This window comes from Ambystoma mexicanum, chromosome 6p, assembly GCF_040938575.1.
Source record: "Ambystoma mexicanum isolate Mex_15411 chromosome 6p, UKY_AmexF1_1, whole genome shotgun sequence".
Taxonomy (NCBI): domain Eukaryota; kingdom Metazoa; phylum Chordata; class Amphibia; order Caudata; family Ambystomatidae; genus Ambystoma; species Ambystoma mexicanum.
This window is the reverse complement of record NC_090935.1, coordinates 909,365,911-909,384,177: the sequence shown is the minus strand read 5'-3', so window position 1 is coordinate 909,384,177 and position 18,267 is coordinate 909,365,911. Positions and strand designations below refer to the sequence as shown.

The 18,267-nt window shown below is 49.1% G+C and overlaps 1 protein-coding gene across 6 annotated transcripts in view; it reads left to right on the top strand.

Annotated features, from left to right (window-relative positions):
* Window positions 1–18,267, top strand: part of TICAM2 (TIR domain containing adaptor molecule 2) — a 248,995-nt gene that overhangs the window by 175,291 nt on the left and 55,437 nt on the right. The gene's annotated exons all lie outside the window — the stretch shown is intronic.

Sequence of the window (18,267 nt, the reverse complement as noted above, 5' to 3'; positions counted from 1 at the left end):
CACTCTACTATTACTCAGTGTAATGGCCTTGTCGCATGGCTTTGAGTTTTCTGTAAAGCCCATGTAGCACAAAAAGGTGTACTTTGGGGCATTTCCAAGATGGTGGAGAGGTGGGAGCATCTTTGTCGAGCTCCGGGACCGCAACATTAGATACACCGGTCTCCAACGGCCCTTCGGCACTGTGAGCCAGTGAAATAATGGGGTGTGCTGGTGAGTGTGTTTCTCCACAGACATTTTCTGCAGTAACACCTTGCTGCATGAAAATCTCCCTGTGAGAGCGGAGTGTCGCAGAGTGCCAGTGAGTGCAGACAGTACTGCACTGTTTGTCGGACTATTAGAGTCAATGGGAGTCATTTCGAGGTTGGAGGTAAGGGATAAACGATGCCGGTAAAGGATTACCAGCATCGCTTACTGCTCTGGGCTATTCCAACCAGCCAAACCGCTATTAGCGGCACCGTAAATAACGGTGCTGCTACTAGCGGCATGGGCGCGGGCACGCGGCCCCTCATACCAGCAATAGCGGCATGCCGTAAACTGGAGGACATCACAAGTGAAGCGGACTTGCAAATACCGACATCATGAAGGCGCCAAAAGTGGATTCCGCATTGCCGTAAATAACGGCATCGCTGACCAACCATTAAAAGCCATGTGCAGTGTTCCCAACTGCCACAGGTGCACACCATCAGCACAGGTAGAGGCAATGGAGTCTGGGCCTGAACAAAAGGAACACACCCACACACCACACCCCTTTCCACACCCAGATCAATCCAATAGTAGCATCAATACTTCAGCTGGAGGACATGCTTGCATTGCAACACCAGCAACAACACCAACAGCAGGCACCACAGAGGAGACGCAGCAGGAGAAGGAGGGTGAGACAGGCCCAGCATGCCCCACCAGTGCAGCCAGTGTAACCACGCATGCAGCCCCCAATCCCAAACATCAGAGCCAGTCCCTCCAACCCAACCCCGGAGCACAACCACACTGTGTACCATCTGGACGGGACACCATCAACACCATTGTGGACATGATACACGATTGTCAGCCTCATTGAAATACGCACCGCCATTCCCCTTCTACTGAAGGTAGTGTCGGTGCTCCACTTCCTTTCCACAGCCACCTACCAGCACACAGTGGGGCACATGCATGGCATATCACAACCCTTATTCACTAGCATCCTGAAGCAAGTACTGGATGCCCTCCTCAAGCACACAACGGAATACATATCCCTACCACGGACTTCCCAGGAGATTCTTGAAACAAAAGGTGGCCTTCATGCCATGGAGGTGGTTTACGGCAATCGCAAGCAATACCACTTCAACAAGGTGCAGATGGGAGGCGACGCAAGCAAGATCATCACACATTGTTGTGCCCAATATCCCGGATCAACCACAGGAATGCTGCATGTCACCATGGGCACAATCAGCACAGAATGCCTAACATTGCAGAGCTCCAACGCTCCTCATCAGAAAATCCTACAAAATGCTACACATCGCTAAATGGACACGGACACAGCTGTATGCGTACACAATGCATGAGCAACAACACGACAGAGGACACTGTGTGTCATCTTGAAGATGCAACCCACAAAATTATTCCTTGGCACAGGACACATTGAGGGCCTAAAATGGTGTGCATACATCCAGGGACATGTGCATGTGGCCAACGATAATCTGGCGGCATGTGTATCCGACGCAACGTGCCCCTGCCCCCTGACATTGAACTGCAACCACCTGGTGATGATGAAGGGGATGAAGAAGTGGCTGCACATCATTGCAGTGCCAATGCACAGGAGGGACGTGCTGTGCGTCAGTCAGTGATTGCACAATATTACTGACACACATGGCTGCAGAGGGTGACATGATAGTTTGACAGAGGGCACTGGGTGTGGGGGTACATGCACACTATGCACTGTATATGAATTAATGACACATGCTCAATGATGAATGTCCACTCAGGTCTTGTTTTTGACACAACGGGTGTATTGAATTTTACAATGTAAACAACCCTCCACCACCCTCACCCCCCTTCCCCTCCCCCCACAACTCCCCCCACACACCCTCCCCCTTCTCTCCCTCCCCCCACAACTCCCCCATACACCCTCACACCCCTCCAGCTCCCCCCACAACTCCCCCACAAACCCTCCCCCCCTCCACCTCCCCCCACAACACCCCACACATGTCCCATCAAGTCTCTAATGCCTTCATCAGGCTGCCCAGACTATTAATTAGCACTCCCTGGACCAGGTGGCGGCATGTCTGGCCGGCGCAGGGTGCGAGACGACCTGCGGAGTGTGCTTGTCTGGGTAGAGCTTTACAAGGATGGTGTGACCGCCTGCTCAAATTGGGTTGCCGGACGTCCTGACTCCATGGCATCGGCTATGCAGCTGAGTACCTGCCACAGGGCGGATACCTCCTCGCACTGGCGGCTAGTGTTCTCCGCAAATATTTTGCCCATGGAGGCGGTGTTGTCTGTGATGGTCTTGCCTGGAGAGGCGATGTTCTCCCGCCACTCCTGCCTTGCCTGGGCGTTGTCCTCCACAAACTGCCGCACAAGGGCAGTCAGCTGCTCTGAATGCTGCGGCCCTGCGGGTGCACCTGTGGAGGTGGACGGTGCCTGGGTGTCATGCTTGGCCTCACTGCTCTCCACTATGGGACTAAAGGCCCCTTCAATTAACTCCCGCCTAGACTGCTCCAGGGTGGTGGCGTGGTCCGACTCAAGAGATGAGATTTGGGGGGGATGCCTGTGGACTGGGTGTGCAGGGAATTTCTGAGGTATCGTCCTCCACGGGCACACATACCTCATCCTGTGCCGCCTCCTCCTCAGCCTGGGGTGCTGTGGCTGCCACCTCCCCAGCCAAACTGGACTCTGCTGAGTGTAGAGCCTCGGCTGTTTCCTGTGGCTGTGCAATAGGTGTTGGTGCTTTCGCCTCAACAGCCCTCGGCAGCACTGGTGCCTTGGCAACCTGGGGTGTTTTCCCGGATGGTGCACTTCGGCCCTTGGGTTGGCCCTTCGAGGTGGAAGGCCAGTTGGCCTCATCCCGGGCCCTCTTCCGGGGTGTGGTTCTCTGTGGGGTTGAGTCCTGGGCATCGCTGTCATGGTCTGAGCCTGTGGGGGTCGAAGAGAGGGACGGCATGAGTGATGTTTTGATAGGCACCATACATACATTTGTACAATTGATCATCCACACAATCGAGGGTAATAGGCATTAGAGTTTGGATGATCACGTTGTTTGATACATGGGTGGGTTATGCAGGCATACGTCGAGGTCACTCATGTTGGCCAAGACCTATGGTATGTGACATGCATATTTGTTGGGGCCTGCCTGCAGTGTGATTTATGGCATTTACATTTTGTGTGGTATGTGTCAGGTACAGCATTGCCATGCTGCAGGCATCTGCATGTGTGTGTGATGTGTCCGACAGCTTTGCTGGGAGTGTGTGTGTGTTGGTCCATGGCTTGCCTCTTTGGCCAGACATATTGGTTGACTTTCATCAGACTCTGCATTACAGTGTTTTCTTAGGACACTCCCCTCCATCCGCCGATGTTATGGCGCCACACTCCATGTCTCCGACACCTTCTATCCCCTCAATCCCAAACATTCTGGCGCAGATGTCTTCCCATAGGGACAGCTTGATGGGGGAGCTGGCTCCTCCGCCTGTTCCCATTGCCTGGCTCCTGTTTGCATATAGTATGTTCGGTATTCGCAGCTGCAAGTCGTCCCAATGCTTCCTGCAGTCTTTTATGGTGCGTGGGGTGTTCCCGACTGCGCTCACTTTCTGCGCCACAAGTTCCTGCAGGGTCCCAGCTAGCATCTCCAACTCGTCTTCGTTGAAGCACTCCTTGCGCTGGCGGGTGGCGGCTTTCTTGATGGCCTTGGGCATTGTGGTGTGTTAGATGAAGATTTTCCAACAAACAGCAGAGTTCCACAGGTCCTGTGTACTGAGGATGGCAATGGATTGTGTTTTTAAAGATGGCCGCTGGCCATGCTCCTTCCCGTTCCTGTGCGATGACGCTACTTCCGGTTCCGCTTATTTACGGTCACCGCTAATAGCAGTCACCGATATTAGCGGTCACTGGTAATGCCGCATTGGTTCATGCAATCTGCGCTATGCATGATGCCGTTAAGGGTTTTCTTCATATCTTTAATGGCATGGCGGTAATGCCCTTACCGGCATGGCGCAAAGCTCGTGCCCGCGAAGTCGTAAGAGCCCTATTAGCGGGCTATTGACTACACAGACACGATATTTGCGCCATGCCGGTAAGGACCGTTACTTACCTCCAACCGCGGAATGACCCCCAATGTGTGTTTCCCTACGGACATTTTCTGCAGTAAAACCTTGCTGCCTGAAAATCTCCAGGCAGGCACAGAGTGCCGGTTAATGCAGACAGCACTGCAGACAGGCCTTCGGACAGGCCTGCTTGAAGGCAGTTGAGGTTGTGGCAGAAGTCGGTCCCGTACGGTGAGAACGGCGTGTAGCTCAAGTTTGTCCTATAATCTATGTATAATCTGCGCAGCATGACTAAAGTAACAGCCCATACCAATGTAACATCGGGTACATCGGACTTGGCAGCATTGATGGAGCAAGCACGTACCCTTCCATTACCTGTATCACCGATTTTGGTGGTTGGGGGGGGGGGCCCTTTGGTGGCTGGGGGCCCTTTGGATATTTTCAGTAAAAGAGCCTGCAGTAGCCTCTCGGAGTGCTCTATGTGTGAATCAACCAGCATTGGGCAACAAATAAAGTTAAAGCAAAATTGAAGGGGGCCAAAATAACTGCCTTCTTTAATAAAAAAGAATACTGACTCAGGAGTTTGGTCTGCAGTGTGTGAGCATTAGAGGCTGTCAATATCGGACACAGGGCCTCATTACGAGCATGGAGGTAATGAAAAAAGGAAGGTGGAATAGTATTACCGGCATCAATTACCAGTCCGGGCCATTACGAGCCGACAACCCGTTAATGCCGCCCCCGCCCGTACTGTGCCCCTTCTTACCGGCATGCGCGCGTACACGCGCCCCTTCGCGGCGGCAATACCGGGATGCCACACAAGTCACGCGGGCATGCAATTAGGCGATAAATAGGGCCAGCACGATTGGGGTATTACAGGCATCGCGGACCACCCATAAATAGCAACCTGCAGTGTAGCCAAATGCCACAGGTGCACACAATCACCACAGGTGGAGCCAATGGAGCCTGTCCCAGAACAAAAGGAGCACACCCACACACCACGCCCCTTGCAACACCAAAATGATCCCACTTGCTGTAGCAAGCCTGGGGCTGGAGGACATGCCTGCACTGCTACACAGCAACAACAACAACAACTGGCTTCACAGAGGAGACGCAGGAGGAGGAGGAGGAGGGTGAGACAGGCCCAGCAGGTCCCACCAGTGCAGCCAGCGGTACCATGTAGGCAGCCACCAATACCTCGCCTCAGAGCCAGTCCATTTAACCTAACCCCCATGCAGATCCAAACCCTGTACCGTTTGGACCGGGCCACCATCACCACCATAGTGGACATGGTACACAATGACATTGTCAGCCTGATAGAAATACGCACTGCCATCCCCCCTCTACTGAAGGTGGTGTCTGTGCTCTGCTTCCTGGCCACAGGCACCTACCAGCACACAGTGGGCCAGCTGCATGGCATATCACAACCACTCTTTTTCTCGCATGCTGACCCAAGTGTTTGATGCCCTCCTGAAGCATGCAAGCATCCACATATCCCTACCACTGACTGGCCAGGAGCTCGCTGACACTAAAGTAGGCTTCCATGCACTGGCAGGCATGCCCAATTGCGTCCATGCCCTCGACTGCACCAATGTAGAATTGGTGGTCCCTCATGCCAATGAAGTGGTGTACCGCAATCGCAAGCAATACCACTCCATCAATGTGCAGATGGTATGTGACTCCAGCAAGATGATCGCACATTGTTGCGCCCGATTTCCCAGATCTACACATGATGCCATGGTGCTGCGTAACTCCACGCTACCCCGCTACATGGAGTGACATGCTGGACGACGTGCCTGGCTGCTCGGTAAATTGCCTGACTGGGCCATGGCAGTGCAGTGAGGTTGTGAGATGGGGGGGATGCATACTCCACCTAGGTGAGATTATGGGGTGGGGATGCATAGGTGAGATGGGGGGATGCATACTCTACCTGGGTGAGATTGGGGGGGATGCATACTCTACCTGGGTGAGATTGGGGGGGATGCATACTCCACCTGGGTGAGATTGGGCGGTGAGTGGACAATGTACTTACAGCTATACACTGTTGCCCTGAACATCCCAACCTGAACATGACGCATCAATGACATACATAAGACCAATGCTGCACAGTAATGACAACATGCCAGACGCACAGCAGGCCACCATGGGCATGTCAAGCGATGGCTGACTAAACATGATTACACCTGTGGCAATGCCGCTAGTGGTAATACGTACAGAGTACCATACACCGCAAATATGGGTGGCAAGACATTGTTCCGCATCCACAGTACATCTGCTTCAGCATGCAAGTGAACACCCTACCTCATCTGTACAACGCAATCCACACCAGCAAACCATAGTACAGTACACAATGCATCAAATGAACCTGTGTGCATACATCCAGGCACATGGGCATGTCAATAACAAATAGCTGCAGCCATGGCAGTGATTCCTAAAGGTGTCAGGTTAGATCTTGACTCACACATACCTCATTGTGCTCCCATGCAGGTGATGGTGGCTATCCCTTGAAGCTGTGGCTACTTACCCCTGTACGGAATCCGCAGAACAGGCACGAAGAGGTGTACAAACAGGTTCATAACCGTACCCGTGTTGTGATTGGGCAGACCTTTGGCCTGTTGAAGGCACGGTTCCGCTGCCTCAGCAGGTCTGGTGGAGCACTCCTTTATGGGCCTGACAAGGTGGCAAAGTTCACCATGGTCTGTGTCATGCAGCACAACATGTGCATCCGGAGAAACGTACCAGTCCCACCTGACATTGACCTGCATGCACCGGGTGAGGATGATGATGAGGATGATGATGGAGGAGAAGCAGCACCCCTGGCAGTTTGTGATGCACAGGATGGCCCTGATGTGTGCCAATCACTGATTGACGATTACTTCGGAACCACAGGGATGTTGATGGTTATGTGTTAGTACTACACTGGGCACTGGGATCGTGTGGACATACACACAGGGTGTGTGGGGAGTTGGGCACTGTGCGCTGTCATGAATTGAATAAACACACACGAAATGAACAATGTACAGTCATGAAATGAATTTGAACACAACTGGTGTATTAGGAAAAATAACAATATAGTGCTTCATCCCTCCACCTCTCACACACCCTCCCCCCAAAACGCCCCATACCCCCCAATAAACACCCCCAAGACCCCTCCAAACACCATCAACACCACCTCCCCCCTCACCCATTGTCATCCCACACATGATGTGGGTGGACCGGCTATTTCCAGCCTCTTTTCGGGTCTGGGGGCAGCATGTCTGTGTGCCTTGCGCTGCGCCTCATCATCCACACAGGGCTTGAGGGAGTCGAGCTGGCAGGTGTGGTTGATGGATGTGGCACCGCCGGTGCAGATTGTTGTTGCTGCTGCATATGGTCCAGCATCCTGCTAAGGACCTGTGTCACCGCCCCTAAACTGTCACAAATTACTATGGCACTTGAGTTGATGGCTATTATGGTTGTGGCATTTGTCTCCCGTGTTTCACGGCGTGTCTGTTCCCCCTCGGCAACATACTGGTGGACCAGTTCTATCATGGAGTCCTGGTGGGCCTCTACCCTGGTCAGGCGTGCCTCCATGTCAGTGGGGGCTGTGGAGGTGGACGGTGCTGTGGCTGGGTGGACCTTTGCAGGGCTGCCCTCTGACGTGGTGGACAGATGCGGACTCCCCAGTAGAACCGCAGGTACCTGCATGGGACATCCTGGTGTGCCCTGTGTGGAGTGCTTGGGGGTGGACTGGGGGCTTGGAGTATGGGGACATTCAACATGGATGGTGCCGTCCATGTCCTGGTATTCCTCTGCGTGGACAATCACGTCGCTGAGGGGGGCTGTGGCTGCTGCCTCACTTACAGAACTGTTGGCAGCGGACTGCGTACCATCAGCCTCTCCCTCTGCAATTGTTGCCGACTCTGTATTGGCAGTCTTGTCCGCTGCTGTATTCTCCTCAGCTGGCCTGGGCTGTACTGGTGCCCTGGGTTGCACTCTGGCCGTCGGTGCTGCCCCAGAGGTGGAAGGCCCGGTGCCTTCTGGTCTGGCCCTGGATGCCTTGAAGTGTGTCGATGCCCTTGGGGCAGAGGCCTGCCCTTCTCTTTCTGTCTCAGTGCCTGTGGGGGAACAAGAGAGGCAGGGCATCAATGATGGTGTTACATGCAAGATGCATGATTTGGTGCTGTACAGTATTTCATTTTTCATGCATTGCATTCTTGTAGGTGTGACACACAGGGTACTTTCAAGGGGTGTGGGGGCCATATTGGCATAAGCCGTGGCCTCTCCATTCTGTACTGATGTGTACCAGGTGGCATACCGTTGTATTGCGGTTTGCGTGATGTGTGACATGTGAATGATCCCTGTGTGTTGGGTGTCTGTTGCTAATGGGATTGACACGCAGCATGCATTTCATTGTGTAAGGGTTTGGGCCTCCATCTGGACACAGATCTGTATATGTGTGTATGATGGGCCATGCATTGGCTTGGTTCACTTTCACATCTGTTGTACTACGTCATGATTTGGTCTACTGGGGTTTGCGGGATCACTCACCTCCATCTCCCGATGTCACCACACCCGTCTCCATTTCACCGAAGCCCTCAATCGACTCCATATTTATAGTGGTGCTGCAGGTCTCCTCGCATTGCATCAATTTGATGGGTGAGTGGGACTCCCCGCCTGTAGCAATGGCCTCCCTGCGATTTGATCATAGGATGTTTCGCACCCGGAGACGTAGGTCATCCCATCTCTTCTTGCAGTCTTTCACTGTGCGGGGGGTGGTGCCAACCGCTGTCACCTTCCGTGCCACCTCCTCCCACATTTGTTTTTTTCAGAGTTGCACTTCCCTTTTCAGGTTGTTGGCGAACACCTCATCCGCTTGGGCTGCCAGCAGATCCGCAAGCATGTTGACTCGTCGCAGAAGCGCTTCTTGCCCAAGCGGGGGGTGGTCTTGCAAGTTGCCTTAGACATGATGGATAGTATGGCCCTGCTCTCCACTCTGTACCACTCTGAGAGGATTGCAATGGATTGTGTTTTTTAAAATGGCCTCCGGCAGATTTCCTGTTCCGGCGCAATGACGTTACTTCCGGGTCCGGTATTACGAGCCCGGTATTTGCATGATGGTATTACCGGGTCGTTATTAAGAGGTTGCTCCTTGGCGGAGGCGGTATCGGCGGGTCCCGTGATGGCGCTATCAGGGGGTTGGAGGGCCTTTAGCGGCATGGCGGTGCAGCCATTACCGGCATGGGGGTTCGCGAGTTCTCGCGCACTCGTAATCAGCCACTATTAGCGGCGTCAAGGATGCACAGACGCGCTGTTACCACCATACCGGTAATGACTGCGTTTTTAGCGGGATTCTCATAATGAGGCCCACAGTGGTGTTGGATAGTAATCTAAGTCATATTCAGAGGGCAGAGGAAGTGTCCATAAGTGAGACATCACACTACTTGGAAGACTCCTCGCCAGATCCACACCCTCATTAGATAACTCACTGGCGAGGGAGGAGCCTGAAGATAACACTAGCGTGAATGGCTCTACACCGAGATTCATCCGAAGTAAGAAATCTAGCTCTTTTGAAAAGAGGTACAGTCGACAAGGGGAGGATGTGAGTAATACTCAAGATGGCTCAGTGTTGCATGCTTTCAACTATGTCCTTTCATAATTTTTGAGTCTGTATGAGAATATAAAAATGGAAGTGAAGCTACATACAGTCCTACTTGATTCTAAATTAGACTCACTAATTAAAGCTGATAACTTATGTAACGTCTGAATCTCCCCATGGGAAAAAATGATGTAGCCTCACAATCTGGTTGACTGCTTTGCACATTGGGGGTCCAGGCTCCTCCTGCATCATCTTGCCTCCCGGATATGGGGCCACAGGTTAAAACCTGTAAGAAAGTCAGACAGGAGAATCCTCTACCCACCAGACAAGCTGAAAATCCTGAAATTATACCTGCTCAAGTGGAGCAAATTGTTGATTTAACTTAAAAACTAGGAATGCCAGGGATATAAAAAGAAATCATATTTTGTAGTTTACGCAGAGAATTCTGCTAGAGAGAAATAAATCAAAATACACACTCACCAGTGTAGGTTTTTAGCAAACTAGTAATATATAAAAAGTAGTGAGTCAGAGTAGGTCTAGCTTCTTATCTATCCCCTTTCCTAGAAAGGTGGCACACCAGCGGAGCTAGGATTAGAAAATTGCTCGGGATAGGGACAGATATACTTTCTGATATGGAGATTTTGTGAGCTGTATGCTGCTGATTGAATAGAAGTTATGAACAGAACCATGTGAAGCTTCCATCTTTTGTGTGATACTACATTGAGCGTTTGGTGGAGGTTGCAGCTCCTTGGGCCCTCCCCATTGTGTTTTGTGACCATTAATAAGTAACAAGGACCTACGCCCCCTTCCTGGAAGCAATCAGTGGTAATCCCGATATTTAAGAAGGGGGATAGAAGTGACCCTATGAATTACCGACCGATATTGACCATTTGATATGCTAGAATGGCTGATAATTAATCTCTTTGGCAAATGCTAGTGACCTTAGGCAATACGAAAACAGCACTAGCAGTCTGGGGTTTCGTGAATTGTCTTAAAATGTATACTAAATATGGTTGATGATAAATTCGACTTAAGCTTTATGATAATGAATAGTTGAATATTTCTTTTAGTGTTGTAACATATTTTTTTATGAAATAATTGATTATGTAAGAAATGATCTAAGAGATGAAGAACAGATTGGATGCCTTTTTTAAATTTCAATTTTTATTGGTTTAAGTCATGACAAGAAATTCACAATACAAACTCTTAACCTTTCAACAATTAGAGTCGTCATGAGATCCCCTGTTAACACCCCAACCACCCCCCTCCCGCCATGTGGTAACAGCCCCTAAAACCACAACAAGGTAATGAGCCATGCGTGCAACATATCCCAAATGATTGAACGACAGAGTCATGGGTTGTTATAAGCAGCAAGCTCCCTCAGCATCAAGGGAACCCCTCCAGGGTGAAAACGCACACCAGCCTCATCCCACTGTATGTACCCATGAGTACAATCCAATCTCCTATACCTCCCATGTTACCCCACACAGTCAAAACCCTACTTCAAAAACCCAGCCCACATTTTCATATCCGAGCACCCTCAATGAAGCCCTGCTATGATTTTCTCCATTGAGTATATCTCCTTAGCCTTCAATACCCACTCTTGAAAGTCGGGTAATAATGCACTTTTCCAACACATGCCCTGGTCACTAACAAAGTGCACCATATGTGGCAGTCCCTTTAATACGCCATAGGTTTCTTCCAAACCAAAAAGAACAAGCATAGGGTCCAAAGGTCATGTAATCCCTTCACCTCCTTTACCCATCCCAGCCCTTCAGTCCATTACATTTGCACTTTTTCGCAAGACCACCACATGCGCCAGTACGTGGCACGTTCCCCACAATTGTGCCAACAAAGGGGGTACACTCACACAAACATCTTGGAGAGGCATACCAGGTCATACTGCCACCTATGCAATAACTTTATCCCATGAAGTTTATATTGGCATGCGATTGATGTCTTAAACGCTCTTCTACAGGGTCTATAATTAATGTCCCTTCTCAAATCCCTTTCCCACTTAGCACGGAATCCCTCTATACCCCCACAATTTGCCTCTATCAGAGCTGAATACAACAATGAAATCAGACCTTTCATCTCAACATGTGTCCAAATTCTTTCAGTCAAAGTAAGCTCCCGCTGGACTTGCGTCTTCCATTATTCCGCCGTAAACTGCAAATACAAAAATACAGACAATGTCCCTATGTGTAGGGCCTCTTCTAATTCCTGAATTGAAATAAACGTTCCTTGCCTCCACAGCTGCCCCACTCCTGTCAATCATGCATCAAACCAGCCCTGTAATCTGTCTACATCTGGGATATGTAGCTTAATCCCCACAGCCCATAAATGGCTCATAGGTGGTGACTCCCAACATCTCCAGCCCCTTGCGCCATATTTTCCAAATAACACCAAATATGGGGTGCTCTTTAATCCTGCGTGGTCTCCTATCTCTCAGGACCCATAACCATTCCCCCACCTTCTCTGGGCTCAAATGATGGTTATCCAGATGCACCAATTGCTTACCCTTATCCTCCCTCAAGTGAGGCCCTACATCTCTAAACTGCTATGCTATATAATAGAGGTAAGCTCATTGAGCAGCACCAGACTCCTGTATATCACAATTGGCTTCTTACCTGGCCATAAGAAACAAATGGCCAAGCATACACCCATTTGCTTCCCACAGCAATGTATCTGGTACTTCAATTGGAAGCATTTGAAATGGGTTCAATAACCTAAAGCGGAAATAAATTTTTTGGGCATTGAGATGGCCCATCAAGGAAATGGTGTAGTTCCCCCATACTGACATTTCCTTATATAAATTGTGCAACAATGGAGGAAAATTGGTTTCACATAGATCCTGAAATGTGCTGGTAATAGTCACCCCTACGTAGCAGATATTATCTAACCTTACCACTGTCCCCAAATGCTTGAGTATCTCAATGTCCCTATCCTCATCAACATCGAATTGGAAACAAAATAGATTTGGCCCTGTTAATCTTAAAGCCCAAGTTTCTCCATAGCAGGAAATCACACCGATTGCCGCTGGCACCGAAGTGTGAGGGTTCCTTACGTGCAGCAGGATATCAGTGTACAATCCCAATTTATATTCCATTTCACCCACCCAAATTCCTTCAACTATGGGGGCTTGTCTTAACTGTTCCGCCAGCAGTTCCATACACAATGCAAACAGTGCCAAGAGTGGGCATCCCTGCCTAGTACCCCTTTTGTAAGCCAAAGGACCTTGAGTACCGCCCCCCCCCCATTCACCACCACCCTTCCAACCGGAACCGAATACAAAGCTTGTATACCAGTATGAATATTCTGCCCAAACCCGAATTTCCCAAGCACCACATACAAAAAGGCCCAATCGACCCCTATTGAAAGACTTTTCCATGTCTAGAGCCAAAAGTGCCGGTTTACCCCCTTTCCCACATGCTGCATCCATCAAATGCAAGGTCTTCTTCAACGTATTGGCAACCTGCCTGCCCTTAATTAATCTGACCTGGTCCATATGGATCAAGCACGGCCTAAGCTTCTCAAGTTGAGAAGCTGAAACCCTTGTGAGAATCTTTGCATCAATGTTGAGGAGGGGTATGGGCCTATACGACCCGCATAGTTGTGGGTTCCTCCCATCTTTCGGTATTACCAAGATCAGAGCCTGACAAAAGGATCTAGGGGCCCTCCCTTCTCTAACCACAAAATTAAATAACTTTGCCAGGTGTGGGGCCAGGAGTCCCCCGCAGGACTTATAAAAGCCAAATGTATACCGATCATCACCAGGGGCCTTGCCCGCCTGTATTCTACCCACCGCCAGGAGGACCTCTTCCTAAGTGAACGGTTTCTCACCTCGTCAACGCTCAAGCGCAGAAGCGTGACCTCTTTAAGTAGGACTTCAAAGCATCCTGATCTATCTCTCGTTCCCTCCCATAAAGACCTCCGTAAAACCTGGCAAACTGCTCCGCTATCCCCTCCTATGTAAGCTCCACTTGTCAATTCCCAACTTGGATCCCATCAACCCATCTATCTGCCCACTAACCATGCAGAAGCGCTGCCAAGAGCCCTTCGAATTTATCCCCCTTTTCATAATATTTCTGACGTAGAAACTGCAGTTTTCTCACCACCTTCTGTGAGGGGTCAGAAAGGTGAGACAGCACATGGGTATAATTTTCTCACAAGTTGTCATTTTATTAAATAAAAAGGGGTGCGAAAAACGCCTATCTTTCCCTAGCCTAACAGGGAGATCCCTGCCTAATAAACTAAGGCTAAATAAAAATGAACTAATGTCCAAAAAGTATCTAAACCTCACACTAAAATGCACAATGAAATTATACAGGAATTGTTCGGCAGTTGTTCGGCTGTTTTCAAACTCCACAAAATAACATATAAATTCAGACTAAAAAGTTATAAACATGAATTCTTTTGACCAGGGTTGGATTCCCTTCCCCTGAATGAATTCAGTTCTGATCAATAACAAAGTTCCTCTTAATGTAGGAAGGTCTTTTCACTTGGCAAAGTGAATATCCCACTTCCAAAGGTTTACTCACATTTCAAAACAATTGTTAATGTTTCTGCAACCTCTTCCAAACATAAATTCAGAAATCAAATGAAAGTGTTCTATTCGCCAAAGGACAATCACTTGTTAGAACATGATACTTCTTCTTTATAAGTAACACTTTTGTCCCGATGGCTAATTCAAAAGAAACACTTTAGTCAAGATGGTTCAACAATCACTTTTCGGTTATTCAACAGTTCATCAAAACAAGATGATGGATTTGACACTTTTTTTCCACCACAACCTTTTACCACAACCACAGTACTTTAAATCATCTACTTCCAGGTATACTTGCCTGCCACAATAAAACTCCTACTACTACAATTTGTACTCTGTGGTAAGGCTTGTTCCAAACTCTCCACACTATAATCATCAATGGGGAGATTTGAACCTACAACTGCTTCTCTGGTTAGTCTTATGACTTCTAACACAATTGAGTTACATCTTTTTCCAAATGGATATTTCTCAAAAGGGTAATGATTCTCTTGTCGGTCTGTTTGCTTTAGGCAATGCAGGTCATAGTTATCTCCCCCTTGATCCCTTTGACTTGGGGGGCTTTGCTCCTGTGGTCTTTGATTTCTATCTGTGCAACCTTTTGGCTGCTGGCAATTCAAGTTATAGTTCTCTCCCCCTGGACATTCTTTCCTAGGAGAGTTGCATCCGGTTTGTATGCATTTCACTTTTCTTTGGCTTTGGCTATGCAGGTTACCATATTCCCCTATTTGGAATCCCTCGTTAGGAGAGTTGCAACCAGTTTGCCTTAATTCAATTGTTCGGTATTCACGTTCCCTCAGGTCATCTGTTTCAGGCCAACACACCACTATTCCATGGCGTCCCCTTCTGACTCGCCGGGATTGATGCGTCACTCTTCGGGACCTCCTCTGCATCTGACAGCTCCTGTAGGCCTGACACCACTCACGCTGACCTTCAATGGAGCTTTCGCAGCTTTGTGCACTCTCCGGTGGAAATCCAATACCAGAGCAGTTCAGTGTGTAGAGAGCTTGTCTCTCTCTCATGGGGTGACTGGCTTCAATATCACTCCACGCTGCACGTCCTCTGCATAGCCCAGGAGCCCAGACCTTCTACATGACGTCCCGCTGCCGCCCGGACGGCAACTTCAACTTCTGCTTCTCCCTGCTGCTTTCTCCACGCCCGCACCTGAAAAGCTTTTAAATGTTTAAAGTTTCCACACTGGTGTGGGTCATTACAACAACTAGACCGCTCACAACGGTTTACTACCTCTGGACCCCTCTTTCTCATCTCAGTACTTTAAGACATTAAGGAAATTGTCTAGAGGGGTCTCCCATTCTCCCTGGCCGGAGTCCCCTCCTATGTGATCCTCCTGCATAATACTACCCCCAGGGTCAAGATCAGGTAGTGGCTGCCTTTCCCTAGCCACATGAGAAGAAGTCCAGGTCAGGGTTTTTGGGATGATCACCTCAGATTCATCACACTCCCCAGTCTCATGGAATTTCACTTCCTCCCTCTTTACCCTAACTTCCAAAATCAATGCTCGTCTACCCTCTTCCGTCACCTGTACCCTTTTCTTGAGAGCAGCAATTTGACTCTGCAACCTATTTTTTAGAAGAGTCCTTTCACTTTTCTTAGCCGCACCTTCCCTAATAAGCAAACGTCTCCATGTTGCCTTCTCTGTTTCCCACATTGTGGAACAATCCACCTCCCTGTGTCATTATTTTCAAAATGTTCCATAATTACCTCTTACATTGCCTTCTGAAACTGCACATCCTTCCACAAAGAATCATTGCACCTTATGAAGGCATCATGAAGCAAAACACAGATAACAGATTCAAAGTTCAAACAGAATTGCTTTATTAACTCAAATGTCAGGATAGATGAAGGCCTACCTTGCCCTATACTAAGGTGGGATTTCCCTACCTGAAAGAAACCAAGGAAGGTCTGAGTCAAAAAGTTCAACACAAGTCTGGTTGTGTCCAAAACCTATTCTTGCACTCACAACTAAAGCTTTACAATGTGTAGGGATGTCTGCAAATAAAATAGTGTTCTTCCTCTTCTCCTCTTCCCTAAATTCCACAAAGTTCCACAAAAGTAAACGATTGCTTTTCCCCCAAGTTCAGGATAGTTCCACAAAACCTCAGGGTTCCCTTGCCCAAGTTCCAGATAGTCAACTTATACTTATTCTCAATCATTCAATGTTCGGAAACCGCTCCAAATCAACTTTACACTCTTTCTGGGATTTTTAACAGTTCCATCAGATTGCTTTTTCTTACTTCACTTCAGCAACTTCTTTGGTTTTCACAATTGGGGTTCCCTGGCCTAGGCGCAGTTGTCAGACAGGTCACGCAACCAGGAACCCTATGCTCTCTAGCCCACACAGGTTCTTCTGTATCTGTACCTGTGTGAAGGTTCACACTCAACTTGGCTTCTCCTTGTCAGCTTCTTGGATTTTGCGGGAAGATTTACAAACACTTGGCTTCCCCTTGTCAGCCTCTTGGCTATGCCAAAGTGTGTCACATATCCTTTTCCATTCTCTGGCCTTGCCACACTGTATTTATGCAAAGTTTGCTGCGCAGTGGTTTTGTTGGCTTCACCACCTTGCTTTCATGCTCTCTTGCAATCTTCCATACTTGCTTTCTTCCTTCTGTGTTTTAAACAGCGTGTACTTTGCTTTCAAATAGGCAGTATCTGAATTTCACATACACTTGTCATCAGGTCGTAACTCTGCCAAAAGCTTTCAATTAGTTTGGTATTCAATATCCGTCATCTTTTACTCTGGTGCTTGCAGATGATATTGTCCTTAAATTACTCTCAACCCATGACTTTGGGTTTGTTTCATTGTGCGCCTGCTTTTTCATTCATTTGGCATTCCTTTCAGTTTCCCCACAGGCCCCAGGAGTGCCCTGGCTCAGTGACTTTCCCTCTTCACTCACCTGTCCCTGGCGTTTCCTCCGGGCAAATGTGCTTTCCATTGCAGCTCTACCTGCACATATTCCTTCAACCGCGAGCCCGGCTCGCACTTCGGTTTCTCTCTGTCTCCTGTCGGCAGCTCTGTTTTCTCTCTGTAGCAGCTGATGGTTGCCTTGCTTCTTTCTTCTGCGTTTGCAGCTGTGAACCTCCAACCATTGAGGTTCCCATGGGCTCCACATTTTCTTGGGGTCGTCTGCTGGTGTCCTAGCTCTCCTGCAGGACAAACCTCGGCTGCCTCCTGACATACAGGATTCCCTGCTGGTCTCCTCCCTTTTTATACAACCACTTGACAGGTTGCAGGTGTGAGTTCCCATTTCACCCTCTTTCTGTATCCCCTAGATTGATAGTATCTTCTGACGTTATTCTGGCTAGAGGGTATGGAGTAACAATAGCCCATAAATGCGCCTGGGAATACGGGTTCATCAGGGAATGGGAAGGGGGAGTATTGTCTCTCCCCCGGGAATGTCCTCTCCTTAATCCCTAAGGACCCTCCACCCTCGCTTCTCCACCCCCTTGGTCAGGATCCAAAAGCTATGGCCTTTCCCTGGCAACCTGAGAAGAGGACCCACGGGAGTAGGTGTGAGGATGCCCTCAGGTTTCTCACAACCTCCATAACGTGTCGCTCCTATGAAGCCTTTCCAGGGAACACTCCATCAGGAGCATCTCATGGTCTGACCAACAATTGGGAAACAGCGCAAATGACCTCCCCCTCTCCATGAATTCCTTATATACATTTCTGAGGCTTGTGGAATCTGCTTAGATCACATGCTGTGCATAGGCCGACATCTAGTGGAAGCTGCGGAGTATTACAGTTTGTTTTTCGAAACTCGAAAATGGGCGTCGACACAGGCGTGCCAGTAATACTATCCCTAGTGTGACGTCCACTGTACCCAAGATCCCTCACGCGTCTAGGATCCTCAGATTGTTTTTTTCCGCCATACTGGTCGGAAGCATCTTGCGGAGTC